The sequence below is a fragment of the Natrix helvetica genome, assembly GCF_964273705.1.
Source record: "Natrix helvetica genome assembly, chromosome: 7".
Lineage (NCBI taxonomy): Eukaryota > Metazoa > Chordata > Lepidosauria > Squamata > Natricidae > Natrix > Natrix helvetica.
In genome coordinates this window covers 27,174,312-27,194,377 of record NC_138558.1, presented here as the reverse complement: position 1 = coordinate 27,194,377, position 20,066 = coordinate 27,174,312, and the positions used below count along the sequence as shown (strand labels likewise).

General features: G+C 39.8%; 1 protein-coding gene across 4 annotated transcripts in view; it reads left to right on the top strand.

Moving 5' to 3' along the window:
* The first annotated feature begins 2,823 nt into the window (after window positions 1-2,823).
* Window positions 2,824-20,066, top strand: part of TRIM2 (tripartite motif containing 2) — a 51,670-nt gene continuing 34,427 nt past the window's right edge. For 2 of the 4 annotated variants that reach the window (XM_081959607.1, XM_081959605.1), the window contains exon 1: window positions 14,709-14,869. The gene's annotated coding sequence lies outside the window, so the exon portion shown is untranslated. The other 2 variants (XM_081959608.1, XM_081959606.1) reach the window with 2 other exon arrangements.

Below are 20,066 nucleotides of genomic sequence, written 5' to 3'. Positions count from 1 at the left end.
AAAGGGAAAAGAGAAAAGGCGCTGAGGAGCCTTCTGCACACGTGGTCCGGGAATGGGACCATGTGTGCAGGAGGCTCCTCTAGCCTCAGCCTCCCTCCTGCACACGTGGTCCCATTCCCTGCCTTCCTGAGTCAACATGAAGGGGACTGTGGAGCATGAGCTGCGGTCCCACGGAGCGCGCTCCGTGGTCCTCTTCATGTTGACTCAGGAGTCAGGAAGGAGGGGAATGGGACCATGTGTGCAGGAGGCTGAGGCAGCTTCAGCCTCCTGCACACGTGGTCCCATTCCCCGCCTTCCTGAGTCAACATGAAGGGGACCGCGGCTCATGCTGATGACATCACCAGCCTCACCCTCCATAAACCTCACCGCACGTCACTGGTGCGCATCCCTAGGAGAAAAAGTAGCAGGAATGATTTACCAGAGGAATTTGCTATCTTTTCTGCCAGTTTCCATTGCTTGTAGGAAGTTAGCAGATAAAGTCATAAATGGTGGTCATGTGATTGTTGGAAGAAATGTCCTTCTGGGTTCAGTTGCAAGTGGGGAAAAAATACACTGGAAACATGGAGGCTGATTGGAAAGATGGCTTAATGGTGGACAGGGTCACATGGCTTGAGTACCTGAACAGAAAAGTAGGATCACACATACTTCCAGGTGTTGGGTGAAGAAGAAAAGAGAGTGAGATGTTGAAAGTTCCTGGTTTTATGCCCTCTCTGGCCTTTGATCTTGATCTTGTATTCTGATCGGTTGTCAGACTCCTGTGGGGCCATGCATGGGAGGCAACTCTGTAGGCTGTCTTGAGTCCAGGTTTGGTTGAGCATTCCTCCTTCCCAGGTGCCCTGTGGTGAGATGGCTTAAAGGGCTAATACTATCATGCTTTAATCCCATCATCCTGGAGCTGAAGGGGGGAGATCTTTGTTATGTAGAATAGAGGGGCCCAAGCTTTTTTAAAACAAAATTCACAAAGGTGGGGGCTATTAAGAGTGAGTCTGCTTCCTGCCTAAAAACATGTTTCTCCATTTCCGATCCAGGGAAATATAATGTTCTGCCTTTTCAAAATTTCCCAGGATATTTCATTTTTCTAGGAGAGGGGGTGGTTAACGTCTTACATGATGATGAAACTTAGAGATCCCTATGGTCATACTAAACATCAATATTTGCAAAAAGAAAAATCTAGTTGGCAAGTGTCAATTCTAGGACTATAGAAATAATTTAAGTTGGTGTTCTTCAGCCTGCACATGGATCCTTCTTTGTGTGAATAATACACAAAATGGACCTTGTTTTATAGAAAAAACTATTGTTTATAAGGATCATCTAGAACACAATGCTTTCAGTATTTTAAAGGAAATAAAATAGAAGTGTTATTTTTAGTTCTGCATAACTTCTCAGAGAAACTAGCTTGACAACAATTTATTTCTAGAGAATGTTAACTTTTTTTTAAAAAAAGAGCAATTATCTCTGCTGCCAGCTGCCCATTGTCTGTTTTATTTATATCCTGCCTTCCTGTCCAGGCCACGATTTCTCACCAAACCATCTAAACTCTTGATTGGTTAGTTTATAGTCAGCATCTTGTGGAAAAACAGCTACCCTTTTAACTTGTTTGCTTCACTGATTCTGTTAACATGTATTATGCATGTTCCCCTGTGACTTTAGTTTAAATTTTTATATACATATTTTAAAAGTGTTTGAAAGCTACCATGAAAAGGAAAAACTGCAGCCTCTCCTTGACATTAGTGACCTGGAAAAAAAATTATAGAGAGAAATATTAAGTTTTATGTGACAGAGGCTAACAACAAACGCCCAGGCTGAAGATTAAATTTCCTAAATTGGGAAATTGAAAAAGCATAACAGAAGGCAGTGTACTCCAGTACGAGCTCCAGGATTGTAATGTGTACTCATCATGTGTACAATGAACATATTTAATTGGAAAAGAAATAAAGGACAAACTTAAAAGGGGGGTAAATTTCTAGGCTCATAGGGATAAAAAAAAAGTATTGTTCTGGTCATATTTGCTTTACAAAGGAAAATTCAAGAGCAAAACCAAGAAAAGAAATAATTAAATGGAAAGGAGAGTTTTCTGAAATAAAGGACATTAATGGAAAGATTTACCTGTGTGTGTGTGTGCATATATATGTATGTATGTACATGTACATGGGTGTATGTATGTAAATGTACATGTACACACACACACACCTGTGGCCCTCCATATATATATTAAATTATGTAGGTAGAAATAAAGTGCTAACACATTCTAGTATTTAAAACATGAAGGCATAATATAAAGCCCCTCCAAATGTCTTTGAATGACAGTAAAATCTTCCTTTGTCAATTAAGGATGATGGGAATTGGAGTCCCATGACATTTGGAGCACCACAGGTTTCTCAGGGTGTTTTTGTACTGCAGTTGAATTGGTAAGAGAGATTTCTTCATTTCCTGTTTATAAAAGCACTAGAGCAAGAGTTTAATATAAAACCTTCCCTTGTTATATATTTAAAAGCCCTCTGAGCCAAATCGCGTTACATATATTCAGAAAAGAATATAATGTGGACATTTTCTAAGGAGGGACATGAGACTGAAATTCTTATTGATGTAGTTCCTTATTGTTGCTTTTGCTACAATTACATTTCATGTGTCGGTAGTAAGGGGGAAAAAAACCATGCCCAGTTTTCATTATTTGTCCCCCCCCCCCTTTAAAGCTTAGGATGCAAATGTCACATCTGCCTCAGAGGAGACGCCTTAATCTGGGACATATAGATTATGCAATGTTTCCATGGCAACAGTTGGGGAGAAATTCAGCTCTCTGCAGTTTCCACAGAAACTGCTCCCTGCAGAGACAGGTGCCTTGGAGGGAAGGGAAATGAAAGAGGTCACGTGGCCGCTGCAGCCCGGAGCCGGCGGGTGAGCGTTTGTATGCGTGCTGTTTCCCATGCAGGGAGCGGGGTTTGGTCCTTTGCCTGGGCCTACATGGAGGCACTGTGGTTGGGAAAAGCCACATTCCGGCAGAAATCTGATCTCGAGCGCGCCAGCTGTTAATTTGCAGCAGTTTTAAGAATAATTTTTACATGGAGACATTCTATCGGTAAACGAAAGCGCCTTGTTTTACGCTTTTTAATTTTTTTTTTATTATTTTCCTAAAGAGCCAGCAAGTAAGAAAGAAAGAAAAGGAAAAAGGGCGATTCGGGACAGGAGATTCTTCCCTTTTAGTGGCTCTTTTGCATTGATCAATTAAAATGCATGTTTAGGAATCACATCGATGCAGTCGGGGGAGAATTATTTGCGAATGGCTTCGTTCTCGATTAATATAATGCTTAATTTATTTATTTTCTTAACGTTTCCATTCAGTCTCGTGTGCGCTTGTAAGATGCGATAGCGTGACGCTTTTATTTAAATCAGGCAGGATTGTGGTTTCATTTGATCCAGTGCTCATCAAGAGGCAAAATGTAGCATTTCACTAAAGGCGTAATGCTGACGGATTAAAGCACTAGCTATTTTCCCCCCCATCTTTTTTATGGAAAAAACCTCATAACGCGGTTAACTCTGACAGCTGTTTGGTGCACGCAAAAGGAAAAGCAGCAGGTAGAGAAGAGAGAGGATAGAAGCAGGTAACGTTGAGTGGTTTTCAGATGGCGACCTCTTTTTTCCCCCTGGCCTTGGGCTTATAAAAAGTGACTTCAAAAGATCTTTTCTCCCTTTTGTTATTATTAATCGCCGGATCAGTGCACAGATCAGGCAAAGAATTGCAAATGTAAGTAAGTGTTTGTGGTTTCCTTGCTGATTTTTAGACTGTTAGTTAAGGGTAGTATTTTGGGTTGGCGTCCTTTCCCCACCCTATAATGTAACCAAAGTGTTCTTGTTGAAAGAGCAGTGTGACATGAAAGCCGAAGACGAAAGCAATTTTCTTAAAAGGAAGTACTGACCCGTCTTTCAATGGAATGATTTGTGATGCGGAAAATTTTGGGAGCTCTGCAGGAGAAGTCGTGATGTGCCGCGTTAATAGAGAGCAGATTTGTTGACAGAGGTGAAATTATGAACTGGAGCCATTACTTTTTTTTTTGAGAAATCTGCAAGCAATTACTTATTCCATAGAGCAGGAATGAATTTGTTAATCTAGTTGCCTTGGTTTTGTTTAAAAAATGAAAATAATTCACCAGTGTTGCTGAGAAAATTCCGCAAGATCTTGTGGAAAAGCTGCACAAAATGGGCATTTGTAAGGGATTGTTAAACCCGTATGAGAAATGAAAAGAACAATGCCAGCAGGATGGTGAGGAGTGCTTTTGTTTTGTTTTTATAATGAAGCCTTTTGTAATTTTATAAAGGGAGGATGATCTTTTAGTCCCTCCCAAGCTTGAATGCCTAATACTAATGGTGCTTGGGAAACAGAAAAGTTGTTTTTTCTCAGTGATTTAGACATGTATTTTAATGGTAAGAATTTTAACCTTTTCCTAGAGATAAATTTCTTTATTTATTGCAAACTGAGATCAAAGATGGATTTCTGGCATATTTAATAGCATTCTTTTTGCTTGTTTGCTGACTTTTGCTTTTGTAATATACAATATATATTACAGCTATATCAATCTGTGATTTTAGAATACACGGCTTTAAATATCTCATTATATTAGAAACAAAGCCTGTGTGTTTGAAGTGATTATTGTACTAAATATATTTGTAATTGAAAATTACTCTCGGAATGCTTATAATTTCCTGTTTGAAAATTGAAAAGAATAGTACTAGAAGAATGGTGAACAGTTTGCTCTAGTTTTATATCTTGTTTATTTGAGGAATGTGTTATTTGTTGAACATCCATCCACCGCATCCTGTTTCTTAGCTATGTATGATACAATTTCTACATGGCTATTAAAAGAGGGATGCATGAGATGACAAGAAAGCAAAGAAGTCACAGTTTGATCGAGTGAAATGTGCTGTATAAATTTGAAAATATGCTATAGACAACAATTCAGAGTTATGGCAGCACTGAAAAAAAGGATTTATACCAGTCCCAAAATTATGGCCACTGCAGCATCCCCTATGGTCAGAATCCCTGCAGTTACTTTGGATTATAAAACCACAGCAAGATGTGTTGTGTGATCATTTCAAACACTGCCTGCCAGCCTCCCATAAGCAAGGTCAATGGGAAGCTGGCAGGGAGCGTCTCAGATTGCTTTTTCTCCCAAGGGCCATATGGATCTTGTACTCTGTAGTATCCCTGCCTATTCTCCCTCCATAGTGCCAGCTTGCCTGTAGCACCTATACACATGTGCGCCCCTAGCACTCCTTAATGGAGACTCTTGCCTGTTTCCACCTATGTGTCCTGGAGTTCCCACCTATGTGTCCTGGAGCTTCCATCTATGTGTCCCGGGGTTACAACAGAAACTAGCATAACTGGGATTGCTTTTGCAGTCATTTGCCTTTGTGCTTTGTCTCTATATCACTTAGTAATGGCAACCCAGGTCCAGTTGCCTTTGTAATCTCAGGGTTATCCATGCAATTAGTTGGGTTTACAGTTTATGCCAGGGGTGTCCAAACTTTTTGCAAGGAGGGCCAGATTTGGTGAGGTGAAAATGTGTGGGGCCGATCATTCAGCCTGACATTCTTTGAACCCTTAACATTAAATGCGAATTGACTACCATATTTTTCGGAGTATAAGACGCACCAAGATTTTGAAGAGGCAAATTTAAAAAAAAGTTTTTGCACTCTCCCCAAAACGGCCCATTTTTCATGAAAACAGGCCTTTTTTTAAAAAGGACATGAATAACCCTTAAGAGGCTTTATTCAGTGTATAAGATGCACCCAGATTTTTAGCCTCTTTTTTGAGGGGAAAAAGATGCATCTTTATACTCCAAAAAATACGGTATTTTATGAAAGACTAAACAAATAACTCCGGTGGGGAGAAGAGGCTGCAGGCCGCTTGCAATTTGAAAAAGGGCCACATTTGGCCCCCGGGCCGCACTTTGGACATGCCTGGTTTATGCTAAACCAACCCTTTTGAAACATAATGGATGGATTCCTGTAAGATTCAAAATCAACCAAAGTTACATAGTAGATTGTTTGAAATCTATCTAAATATGGATACAATTCAGGACAATAGTTGGCTCTATACAGCTTTTAGACTTTGCATATTCAGTCTGAAGGTAAATTTTGGAAGGATGACATATTAGGTGATGATAACTTTATCAGCGCTTATATCCTTTACTATATTGCATAAAGACTCTGCTGGAATTATTGCATTAATCTAGAATCTATGGTAGTAATAGCACTTAGACTTATATACCACTTCACAGTGCTTTACAGCCCTCTCTAAGCGGTTTACAGAGGCAACAGAATGCGGCCGCGCGGGTGATTATGGGGAGTACGAAGTACTCCCATGTGACACCTCTCCTGCGCGAGCTGCACTGGCTTCCTGTGGTCTATCGGGTGCGTTTCAAGGTCTTGATTACGATCTTTAAAGCGCTCCATGGCTCAGGACCTAGTTACTTGCGGGATCGTATTCTGCCCCATACATCCCTGCGACCAATTCGCTCGCACAGAGAGGGACTCCTCCAGGTGCCGTTCACCAGACAGTGTCGAGGGGCGGCGCCTAGGAGTAGAGCCTTCTCTGTGGCGGGCCCAGCCCTGTGGAATGACCTCCCTCCGGATATTAGGACGACGTCCGACCTCCGTTCCTTCAGAGTTAAGCTCAAGACCCACCTATTCCAAGTAGCTGGCCTGGCTCAACCATGATCCAACTATATCGCTCCTGACGGGTTTTTATTAATATAATTCAATAGAATTTATTTATCGGGGTTTTTAAATATTGTGACTTTTTAATTGTTTTAATTGTTAATTGTTTAATTGTTTTTTAGCTATTAGCCTACCTCCTCCTTGTATACGTTTTATATACGTCCTTGTTATATGTATGTCCTGTCCAGATTTGTATTGTATTTTATTGTACTTTGTATTTTATTTGTTTTATTGTACGCCGCCCCGAGTCCTTCGGGAGAGGGCGCGGCTTAGAAATAAATATTCCATCTATCTATCTAACATATTGCCCCCAACAATTTGGGTCCTCATTTTCCCAATTTCAGAAGGATGGAAGACTGAGTCAACCTTGAGCTGGTCAGAATTGAACTGTCAAACTGCTGGCAGGCGGTAGTCAGCAGAAGTAGCAGTACTGCATTCTAACCACTGTGCCATCATGGTTATATGGGGAAGTCTAAAAAATTGAGCCTGCAAAAGCTTCTGGAAAGATGAGTAGAATCAAGCAATAGAGGGGTTTTTTCCTCTAAAATTGGGAAGTAAAATAAAGTGGATCACAACTACACACAAATCATTGTTGTTGAACTCTGAGTTTGAATTATAAGGCTCCCGGAATCATTGACAGATGGGCAGATATAGAAATTGGATAAACAAAATGTTCCCAGAGTCCAGTAAATAGAAAAGTATATCATTATTATAACGCTAATGATGGAAATAACTTTCATGTCATTGGAGTGAAGACTTAAATTACACAAATGACATTACTTGATGCAAATGTTGCAATTTGCTTAACTATGACATGCAAAATGTTGGGAAATGACACTAGTAGGGCACATGCAGACAAAGGAGAAGACTTTTGGTGTAATTGTTGAAGCATTAGGCTAGAAACTGGGAGACCAAGAGTTCTAATTCTGCCTTAAACGGAAAGCTGTGTGACCTTGACCCAGTCATTTTCTGTCCGCCCTAGGAAAGGAAGAATGGCAAAAAAAATTCCAAAAATGCTTGCTAAGGAAGCTGCAGGGACTTGAAAGCTCAAAGCAAAAAGAAAGAAAGAGAAAGATACAGACAGAGGTGGTATTCAGCAGGTTCTGACCAGTTCTGGAGAACTGGTAGCAGAAATTTTGAGTAGTTCGGAGAACCGGTAAATACCACCTCTGACTGGCCCTGCCCCCATCTATTCTCTGCCTTCCCAGTCCCAGCTGATTGGGAGGAAATGGGGATTTTGCAGTAACCTTCCTCTGTGTTGTGGTCTGCCAGCGGCCTGTGGAGCTTGCAGCAGAGTCAGACAGTGAGGAGGTTGGGGAGGAACATGGGCCGGTCCTGAAGTCTGGGGAAGGCTCTGAGGAGGGCTCTGTGTCAGAGGCAGAGAGGGGGCCAGGGGCATCTGGGAGTTATGTGCTGTCTCCGGAGTCTCCCGAGTCGGACAGCAATGAGGCAGAGGAACAGGCTCCCCCTGTTCCCAGTGCGCGCATGCGCAGAGCTGAACAAAGAGAGGCAAGAACAGTTAAAACAGAAGGGACGAGTCGGGAGTAAGGTTTGGAGGTGATTGGCCCCACCCATAGGACTAAAGGAGGAGCAAAGGCACATGAGCCTTTGCAGGAAGCAACTTGGTTCATGCTGGTCAGTTTACCTTCTGAAAAAAACGTGTGGACTCTTTGCTCTGTGTGGTCTTGCCAAACTAATTGCTAATTAAGTCTTTGGCAGCATTTTCAAAGAAGATAAAGTGGGTGCTTATCAGCCTTATCACGAAGGACTTTGGCAGCCTGCTGTATAACTCTTTACTACTATTTGGAACTCATTATGGGCTGTGAATGAATATAATTCGCAGCCTTTGAAATAAAAAGAGTGTTTTGGACTTAATTGTGTGCGTTTTACTGTATCAGGAAGCCTAGGTCAAAGCATCCTGGAGTGGTGAGGAAATGGAGATTTTACAGTATCCTTCCCCTGCCACGTCCTCCAAGCTATGCTATACCCACCAAGCCACTCCCACAGAACCAGTAGTAAAAAAAAATTGAATCCCACCACTAGAGAGACAATACTACTTCCGGGCATATGGATCATAGCACATGGAAAATTATTACAGTTTGGAATGTTAAAGGAATAAGTGGTAAAGAACATGAAATAGTAAAAGAAAGAAAAATAGATATGCTGTGTGTCTGAAACTAAGGAAAAAATGTACTAGAGGGGCATTTGTAAGGACTAAAGAAGGAATTTGAGATGGTAGTTACGATTGTACCATTGAAACCTTAAAGATGAATATATGCTGTATAAAATGAGCAGGACTTCATACAGTTGTGGCTGTCGTCTTTACTTTTTTGACACACGCAGATGTGGTTCCCCCTGCTTCTAGATATGAATGAAGGTTGCTTGAATTTGAGGCTTTGATAATTACATGAAGAGAATAGCAATAGCACTTAGACTTATATACTGCTTTACAGCACTCTCTAAGCAATCTACAGAGTCAGCATATTTGACTCCAACAATCTGGGTACTCATTTTACTGACCTCAGAAGGATGGAAGGATGAGTCAACCTTGAGCAGTTTAGGGTCAAACTTCTGGTAGTGGGCAGAGTTAACCTGCAATATTGAATTATAACCACTGTACCACCATGACTTCTTTATTTTACATATAGTTTGTTATTTTAAATATAGTTATTTTTAAGTTGCTAAATGAATCATTGCATTAGTAACATGGTGACTAAGTGAATCTGGCTTCCCATTTACTGTATTGCTAGCTGAGAACACAAATAATTTACAGTGAATATGAAATTCTATGATACGGTAAGGACTATGGATCTAAAAGTTAACGTATTAATGGCTGGATAGTTTTGCTTGCCTAGAAAAAAAGTAGTACTTGCAAGTTATACTTAAATACTAACAAAGTGGACCACTTACCAATTCTTCATTCAGTGACCATTTGAAGTTACAATAGTGCTGAAAAACAAGACTTAATAACTGGTCCTCAGAGTTGTATCGTTGTGACCCCCAGGGTCACATAATTACGATTCAGGTTGTTGGAAACTAGAGCATATTTATGATGGGTGCAGCATTCCATAGTCATCTGATTGTCATTTTCAGTCTTCACAGCCAGATTCTCGCAAGCAAAGTCAGTGGGGAAGCTGGCAGAAATCACAAGTATGCGGTCTGATGACATTGCACTTAATGGATGTGCTGCTTAGCAATGGAGTTGACAGTCCCTAGTGTGGGAGTAAGGATTACCTGTAATGAATCTGTGCATCTTGATCTTATGCTGAGTGAAAAATATTTACAATGGCATAAAAGTGGTAAATAGGTACATGGTTTATTGTGAGAACTGTATGTTAAAAGAGATGACAGGGTGATGCTTATAGGCATTCTTATGTCTGTTTGTTATAGGGAAGAACAAAATTGAGGAATTCGTGAAATGAGCATTTAGAAATTTAAAAAACAAAAGGGAAAATAAGAAAGAAAATATGGATTTGCTTCTATAGAAATTGAATAGGCATTATAAAAAGTTTTGCTCTATTTATAGTCTATTTTGTGCCTTAAATTTCAATACCTTACTCTTTTTTTATTCTATTACATATGATAAGCATAGTATTGCTTATCCTGAAAGAAAGGAATTATTTATGTGTTGTACAGGTACAGGTAGTCCTAGAAGTTAAGATGGTTCTGAAAAAAGAGACCATTGCGGCATCCCCACAGTCATGCAAACAAAATTCAAAAGCTTGTCAACCAGTATGTATTTGTGATGTTTGCTGCATTCGGGGATCACATGATTGCTATTCTAAGGCGCTTCTGACAAGTAAAGTTGGGGGGGGGGGAGCTGGGTTCATTTAATGACAATGTGTTTCGCTTATTGACCATGGCAGTGGTGGGATATGACCGGTACGCCCTGGTATGGGCATACTGGTGCCTGCTGGGAGCACCAGGTACCGTCCCGGTACGGTGCTCCGGAGGGCCCACCCGCCCGCTCGTCCTCCTTACTGGTATTTGAGACGATGGGGACTTATGTGCACGGAGCATATGGTGCCTGCGCGGCCCTCCGCCCAGCAGCTGGCACATCGCAGGCTGTAAGTATCCATGCGTGCGCTGTGCACATGCTGCATGCGTGCATGTGGTGGAGGCCGGGCCCTGTTGCACTGTACCAGTTGCAACGGGATCCAGAACCCACTACTGGACCATGGCTAAAAAGACTATAAAGTTTATTCACATAACAGCATTGCTTAGCAACAAAAATTATGGTTCCCATTGTGGTCATAAGTCATAGTCTACCTGCATGTATATGAAGTTTCTGTAATTGAATTTGGAAAATCATTGATCTAAATCCAATTTCCCTCAATGTGGGAAATTTATATCTGAGTCATCCCATATAATTATAGTTTCCTAAATCCAAAGAACAAGATTTGATTTGGAACAAAAAAGCAAATGTTGAGGATTATAAGTCATCCTTTGCTAATTCAGCATTGCCTATGCTGGTCAAGAGTACTGGCATTATCATCCCAACACATTTGGATGGCATAAGATTTGACAAGGATGCATTATTTTTTTCCAGCTTTACCAAGTAGAAAAATAAACTTTTTTGATATTTTTAAAAAACTGTTTTGAGAATGTATCATCAAAATTACATAAATGCCTAGAATTACATATGATATATCATAAATTTTAGAATCTGAAATGAGTGGGCTCTTGCTAAGTCTGAATCGTTCTAACTGTATTTAGGTCTCATTCAAAGGGATTCCAGTAAATAGTAGCCATTCTTCTTTCTGCAGGTAACAGTATCTGGAAGAGAAGAAAAATTTGTGTAGTGATAAGGAAAAAAGGCTAACATTGTCTCTTCTCTTCTGTTTAGCTGCAGTTGAAATAATTTGTATTCACATTTTGTTGTATTTAGTAAGATTGGAAAAAATGGAAAGTTTGTTAGAAAGTCCCATATATATGATTTTTCAGTTTGTTTTCCAGTGGATTTTGCAATTAGTTACAGTTCTGTTGTTTTGTGCACAAAGCACGTATCTAAATTAATACTTATTATGTTAATTACAGACGTCCAATGCTGCAGTAATAGAAGTTCAACTGAGCAAGAATTAAAAACAAAACCAAATGTCATGTGGATGGCACCAGAATCTTCCCATGACATTTCACAAAAATCTTTGCTGAAAGATTGTATTGTTGTAGCTAACAATTGCTGGTCCTTAGGCAGGCTGAGCAATGGTACTTCCAGTAGAACAGAGCCAAGTGGAGCCTCTCCCTGCCCTGACGGTATTGCTGCTCCCCCTTTTCGTGAACACAACAAGCTGCCATCAAATGGAGAACTCACCCACATACACAATGAAAACCAAAACTATAGCTTTGGCGTTGTGTTTGCAAAATAGTCTTTCAGAAAGCAAGTAATACATCCCGGCAGAGGTTAGGGCAATGGAAAAGATACGTCAGGACATATTCAGGCAGTTTACCAAAAGTATGAGTTCATTGTATATGCTGCTGATATAAAATTACAGTTTGATTGCTAGTGGTGTTATGTCAGCTTCCCAAAAAAGTCAGGAAACCAAAATTGTTAGAATAGTATCTACCGTATTTTTTGGAGTATAAGACACACCGGAGTAAAAGATGCACCAAGGTTTTGAAGAGGCAAATTTAAAAAAAAGTAGGTAGATAGATAGAGGGAGAGAGGCGGAAAGAGAGAGAAATAGAGAGAGAGAGTGAGTTGGTAGGTAGGTAGAGAGATAGAGAGAAATAGAAAGATAGAGAGAAATACAGTAGGTAGGTAGGGAGAGAGAGAGAGTAGATAGGTAGATAAAGGGATACAGAGAGGGAGAGAAATAGAGAATGAGTGTCGGTAGGTAAGTAGGTAGAGGGATAGAGAGAGAGAGAGAAATAGAGATTGTGTGTCGATAGGTAGGTAGGTAGGTAGGTAGAGGGATAGAGAGAGAGAAATAGAGAGATAGATAGAGAAATACAGTATGTAGGTAGGGAGGGAGAGAGAGAGAGTGTGTGTGTGTAGGTAGGTAGGTAGAGGGATATATAGAGAGAAGTAGAGACAGAAATACAGTAGATAGGTAGGTGTTTCTGCTGGCACAGCACTTGATCAATGTAATTCTCATCAATCAGTTAAAGAGTTTTCCAAAAGGGGGAAAAAGATTTTGCACTGTGCAAACTTCCCAAAAACGGCTCGTTTTTCATGAAAACGGGCCCGTTTCCCCCCCAAAAGGCACGAATAGCCTTGGGGGGGCTTGCAGTGTGCTCCGGGGGGGGGCATAAACTAGCAAAAAATGGCATATTTCCCACAAAAACGGGCCATTTTTTTGTCAAAAAAATTGCATGCATAGCCTTATGGAGGCTTATAGTGCTGCTGTGCTCATTTCTGCCCTCCCCAGCCCCCAGGAGCTCTCTGAAAGCCTCCATAAGGGTATGCACAGTTGTTTTGGTGAAGGGGCGGGGCTTCAGGAGGCAAAAAATGCTGTATTTGATGTATAAGACACACCCAGATTTTCAGCCTTTTTTTTTTTGAGGAAAAAAGGTGCGTCTTATACTCCGAAAAATACGGTACTTGTTCACCATATCTAATTTGGTACCCAGAAACCTGATGAAAAATGTGAATGTCCTCTAATGAGTCCACCAGAAACCCTTGATTGATTTGAGGAATGTGTGATTTGTGAAGTCACAGTTATAAAACAGTCATTTATTCTAGCCTAGGAAGTATTTCAAGTAAACCACTAGTCCTAAAAGTATCAAGATAAACCCCATCCAGAGAAAAGCTCTGAACAATATTTTTATTTCACTCTTTTTTTAGAATGTAACAATATTCTATTCTTTTTATAGAGAATGTAACAATATTATGTATTATGTGTGCATATATATCTAAAGGTAATCTGTGTTTAATGACCACCGTTAGAAAAAAAAAGGTAACTTGGCAACCAAAATGCATTTACAACCTTGCAGGTCAGTAAGGGAAAGGAAAGCTGAAGTAAGATTATAAGTATGGTCATGGTTTCACCTATCAACAGTTTCATTTAGTGATGGAATTGCCAGTCCCAATGGACTACCTATATTAGGAGTTGATAATCAACCTACAGTATATAATATATATTTTGGACCATAAATCTTAGCCATATTAGAGCAGTGTGCAAAATATTGAGAATTCAATCTAGTTTACATACAATTGAGGGAATAAGTGGACTTTTCTCAGCTTCACATTTTCTTTTTAAGAAAAATACATTGTATTTTAATCAGTCATTAACCAAAGAGGTTGATCGTTGGCTGGAACTGTCCCATAATACACTGTCAATAATTACAAAGACTGTTGTAATCATTTTAGAAATGTTTAAACTTGAAGCAGTGATTTGGGTTTGAAATGCTTCCAGACTTATAGAGACAACCAGTCCCAAATGTGAAACCAAGCCATTTCAACTTTGAAACTTTGTTTTACGGAATTCCCTGAATGCTTCCCTGATAATTTTTCCTATTTTTCTTGGAGAATTCCTCTAGTTCAAAAGTGAGCAACTTGGGCTCTTTTATTAACTGTGAACTTTAACTCTCAGAATTCCTCAGCCAGCATATTCATAAAGGGCCATAGTTACCCACCCCTGCTCCGGTGGAAGGCTAGTCTGAGAAACAGTGGCCAAAGTCACGACATGGAATTTGTTACCGAAGTTTTGGCAATTTAAAGCTCTAACCTAAATGCTCTGGTCATTTTCAGTGCAAAGCAAAATGTCCCACAGTCTATTTATACTTTCAAAAATCTATTAGAATCATAGAAAACATTACGGGATGGCCTGCCGTGTAAGAGTTATAGCTGACGCCTTCCATAGAATGATGTGTATTTTCCCTGTGCAAAGCATTTTTAGCTCCTATTCATTTACGAGCACGCTGGCACCGTTTATTCTTGTGGGCTTTTCTCATTCCCCCCACTCTCCTTTTAAGAATGAAACACTATATCTTAATCAAACAGTTGCCAAAGAGACTGATCATTGGCTGTCCCATGAGATTAAGTCCCACCTCTTCGGTTGTGCTGACAAGCTGTTTATGTTTTTGCAAGGCTACTCTTTAACTCAGCCTCATGATCGCTATAATGGGACCAATTGTCTGAAATGCTGCTGGGAGCAAACTCTTTCCCCCCAAAGAGACTGTATTTCAATCCCTGGAAAAGACATAATGGAATGCTGTAAGTAAGCTTTGAATTGTCTCTCTCTCTCTCTCTTTCTCTCCCACCCCCAACACTACTTATTTCTTCTCTCTTTCTTATATACTCCTGGGATTGGAAAAATCCTAAAAGTATTTTAAAAGCTGGATGTGACGTTTTTGTTGGTCTGTTCCGGAAGGATCTCTTAAATTGGAAAAAGAATATTACTTTGTGTTCAATGACATGCTTGTTAAAATGTCCATCAAACAACTGTGAGATTATCTTGCAGGGAAGCAGTAGGCAAAACAGTGACGTAGGTTTAATATGACACAGCAATAAAGATAGCATTTTAAAAGAATTATGAAAATAATCATAAGGAACTTCTCTAAAGCCTCTGAGGAAAAATATATTGATGGATATCAAAGGATTGTTCTGTGCCTATGCTGGGATGTGGGCATAGATTAGAATCAGAAATTAAGAAATTCCACTAAAAAGAACTGAGTTTTAACTGTGGCATTTATATGACATAAAGTATTTCTAACATCAAACAGCTCATGATATCACATATCACATTAATTCATCCCTCAAAGTTTATAAAACATTGTTTGGATTCTTATACTCTGAATAAATTTAAACTTTCCTAAACATTTGGAATAAGAAAAACATTTCTGTAGTTTTACAAAACAAAATGTGGGTCCTTGCAGAGTTATAAAATTAACAGAAAACATTAAACTATTTTATAAACTTAAAATCTTTATTTTAAAAAAAAGGTTTCTTATCAAAACACATTGATGAAATTATATATACAATATATGACAATAGTACTCTAAATTAAAAAATTGATAATCCCTCAAATCTAGATTAAGTATTCTTTGTAGTTTATGAAAACCAAATTCCCAAATTGACTCCGCATATTATGATAATTTACTACCCAGAAATGAAATATACATCACGGATAAATAACTTTAGAAATTGTGCCATCTCATATTGAGCTGAAAGTATATGCAAGTCTATATGAGCCTTATATTCTAAGCATATGAATTGAAGTGCCAAAACTGGCCTCAGCATCACCTCAAAAACATGCCTAAAAGACATCCTTATCTCCACAAACATATACAGCTAATACAAAGCCCAAAGGCCTGTAGAAAGGGAGATAAGGAAACTTGTATTTCCTGACGTTCTGTACATCAAGTTTGCAGCAGTGTCAAAACATGACTTGCCTGAATGAGGAAGGATTTATTGGAAAATGATTTTGTGTTTCCAAAGAACACAACTTGTGCTTTAAAAAAAAACTTTCTCTTGTTTCTGTCGGAAGTAAAGCAAATTAACCATATTCATTTTCTTCTAATAATGCCTTCAGCACTCCCTCTCCTCTGACTATTATATTTTACTAGGGATGGTTACTTCCAAGTTCTGGAATCTTTATTAAACATACAAAGCTATGGATTTTGCAAACTGAACTAAAGCCAAATGCTTTTGTGAAAGAGCATATATTATGTACATGTTGAAATAGACCATTACTTTTAAAAATGACAAATTCATTAAGAATGTATTTGGCAACAACATACTATCTGATGAATAATTTCCACAGTCCACGTGACACTATAACTTAATAAATCAGGCTGAGATGATGACATATAATCAAAATTAGACGGAGAGAAACATTTCAAAGCCCACTAGACCCCAGGTTTATAATCAAGGGCATTGAACAGTTCTTCCATTTTACTGTCTGTTCACAATTTACTTGCCTTTTATTTCTAGCCAAGATGAGAGATCTGTGTACAGCCACAAGAAATAAAGCAGTTTTAATTGCCCTTAATAAGGGACATGGGATCTGAAGCATATTAGGCTGCACAATAAACTTTTCATGGGCAATCTGAAGCTACTCTGATAGCATTGGCACACTAAAGTAGAAAGCAGTTAGAATAGCAGTGCCTTACTGTGCCATTTAGTTTCCCAGAATACTTCTCATTTAGGGCCACTCCAGGACACTGAAGAATTTAAATGGGACTAGATGTAATTAGGATGTGCTGCTTGGCACATCTTCTTTTATCATTTTTTTAAGATTCATGCTCTGGTACTTGAATGCAAGTATCTATCTCAGAACATTGATAATGGTGGTGTGCAAAAGCAACAATTGTAGGACTGAAAGCTTCTGATTACTTGATTCCAATAACATTCAGCTGTTTATTGTGGAAAGCAGGATATAAGTTCACCAAGGTATAGTTTTAGTGGCACAGAACAGAAACTTGGTGTACAAAAGTTTCAGATTCAGTTTCTGGAATTTCTAGGCAGGATTGAGAAAGGCTGTTGAATAAAATCTTGGAGAGCCATCACCATTCAATACAAATTTAAGTTCTAAGTTTGGCTGTTGTTGTGAATTCGTATCCGTCTCATTGCAAGCCCATGGACAACGCTCCTCCCGGCCTTCCTGTCCTCTACCATCCTCTGGAGTCCATTTAAGCTCACACCTCCTGCTTCAGTGACTCCATCCAGCCACCTCATTTTCTGTCGTCCCTTTCTTCTTTTGCCCTCCATCTTTCCCAGGATTAGGCTCTTCTCCAGTGACTCTTTCCTTCTCATTAGGTGGCCAAAGTATTTGAGTTTCATCTTCAGGATCTGGCCTTCTAAAGAGCAGTCAGGGTTGATCTCTTCTAGGACTGACCGGTTTGATCGTCTTGCAGTCTAAGGGACTTGCAGGAGTCTTCTCCATAGTTCAAAGGCCTCATAGTTCAATGGCCTCAATTCTTTGGCGCTCAGCCTTTCTTATGTTTCCTTCTCAGTTTGGTACTTTCCCAATGACTGTCAAAGATGAATAAGAAAAGCTCCCAAATATTCTCTGACATCTGTTTTGTAACTTGAGTTCTTTGCTCTTTGACAATTCTCAGAATTTTAGCTGTCTATGTGTTAAATAATGCAAAATAGTTGAAAACCATGTGATGCAGACTAGAAATTTTGGGAATTGTAACTTCACATATCTAATAGGTGATCAAATTGGGAAAGTCTGCTGATGAGTGTCAACAGACCTGATATAGAGTACTGGTATATAAAAAATACAAAGCTAAATATTCTTACTTGTGGCTTGGAGTGTGACATTAAGGATATTTTAAAAATTAAACTGTTGGTTTGACTGACAATTGTTGATGTTCGTACAGTAAAATCAAGTTTTGTTATAATCCTTCACCTGAACAGGCTGTCCTATAATGATACATATGTATGTCTGCTAAATGTAAGGCTAAATCAGGATGGCACAAATGCCAGCTCATTTAATTCAGCTTATTTTTTGCATTGTACCATCTGTGATCATTTTTCCAGTTTCTGATCTGCCTTTTACATTAAAGGAAAATCAGCAGCCCCCTAATGATCCTATGTAGTTTACTTGATTGCTTTCATACATCTGCATATAAACCTAATTGGGGGCTGGTTCCTTTTGTGGCTAAATTCTACAGAATTGGGGCGTGGGCTGTTATATTTCATGCCTGCTTGGATATTTGAACAGAAAGTTCTGCCTCTTGACAGTCTTCATGCCATATCAAGTCAGCGATTGTCATTCCAGTGAATTGTGTGACATACTAAGGATCGGGTGCAGCATTTGCATGCTTTATCCTTTTCATGATTACACAATACAGCAGACAGATATTCACTGATGGGTAATATTATACTACTACGACTCACAGCACATGTCAAGTGCATCCCGTGTCCCCTGGTTTCTAGCTCTGCTTCAAACTTTGTGCTTTCTGACTTGAGCTATCTTTCACACCAGATGGTTTCTAGCACGTTTTGTATTTAATAACAGCTCCTGCTCCAATTGGCTGTAGTGCCTGGCATTCCCCTAGCCTAACCTTGTACAGCCTGTCTTGGCTATGTGTTTTTTTGCTGGTTGGCAGTTAATCCCATGACGGCTGTTTTGATAATGAAATGTTTCCAACCCAAGAGGCTCATGCTCCACTCAACCCTTTCATCTCTCTGTGGGCATTCTTTAGTTTCTCTCTAGGCTGGATAAAGCGTCTTCCCCTTGCTTTTCTCTATCCTGTCTACAGTTCAGCAAAGTTTCCTTTCCTTTTTTTTTAATTTTTAAGCTACAACATGGCACATTGTTCTGTGTTCAAGTGGTAGCTTATTCCTTGGATTTATGCCATAGAAAGAACCACCATTGATTGCTTTGATTAAAAACTTAGAAAGGTCTGCTTTAGTGTCAAAGAGTAATATGTAAGAAAAGGGGGTATGTGTGCAAACATCTAGAAAAAGCAAAGGTACAACTAGTGAAGAGGAAACAGATCCTAAAGGGAAAAAGCTGGCACCAGTGCATTGATCCACCTAGGAGCCAATCAGTGACACCCAAGAGAATAACCAACTGGCATTGCCCTGAGGATAATCTATCTAGGCCTGTGGCAACCTCACTGCAATTCAGCAGTGGAATTTATGAAGTAGACTTAAGAAACACATATAACTGTTGGCACTCCAGCAGCCAAATCAGATGAGGAGGAGGCATGGGAGTTAGGGTCAGCATCAAGGCAATCTGAGAGCTCTGAAGGGGAAGAGGGAATGGAGCTGGCAGAGACAGAGGCGGAAGCAGAACCTGGGCTGTCAGGAAGCCCTCAGATGGAGAATCAAAAGCCCCCAGGTCTGGAGGTGGCTGATGAGGAAGACGAGGAACAGTTGGGTCCAGTGCCTGATGCACGGATGCGCAGAAGATAGAGGAGAGGAGAGCAGTGGAAATCTGTGGGCTGATCCTTGGGAAGGAAGAGCCACCGCTGCTAGCGAAGCCCCACCCTAGCTCTGGGGATAAAAGGCAGGGGTGGAGATGAATAGACATGGCAGACAATTATTCATCTCTCTGCCGGACAGACTTGTTAGCCTGTGGTGAAAGAGAAACTTTTTGCCAAGACTGCTGCTGCTCCTAATAGAGGAATCATTGCTTCAACTACAGAGGATTTGTCATGTTTGGGGAGCTGGGTCAGAACAAGGCCATGGAAGAGAGGCTCCTTTGGCTGCAATGTGGAATGGTCCTGTATATAAGATCAACTGGACTGATGCAGGATTTAGCTTTTACTTTAAATATCAGTCATTTCAATAATAATTTGAGCAATCTAAAAGAAGTGGTGTATGCTGTGTGCTCAGTCTGGTTCAGCATTGATTTCACTGGATTTTTTTTTTTTTATTTCACCTCCTTCCTTGGTGAGATTTACAGATAGTCCTTGACTTACGGCCACAATTGAGCCCAAATTTATGTTGGTAA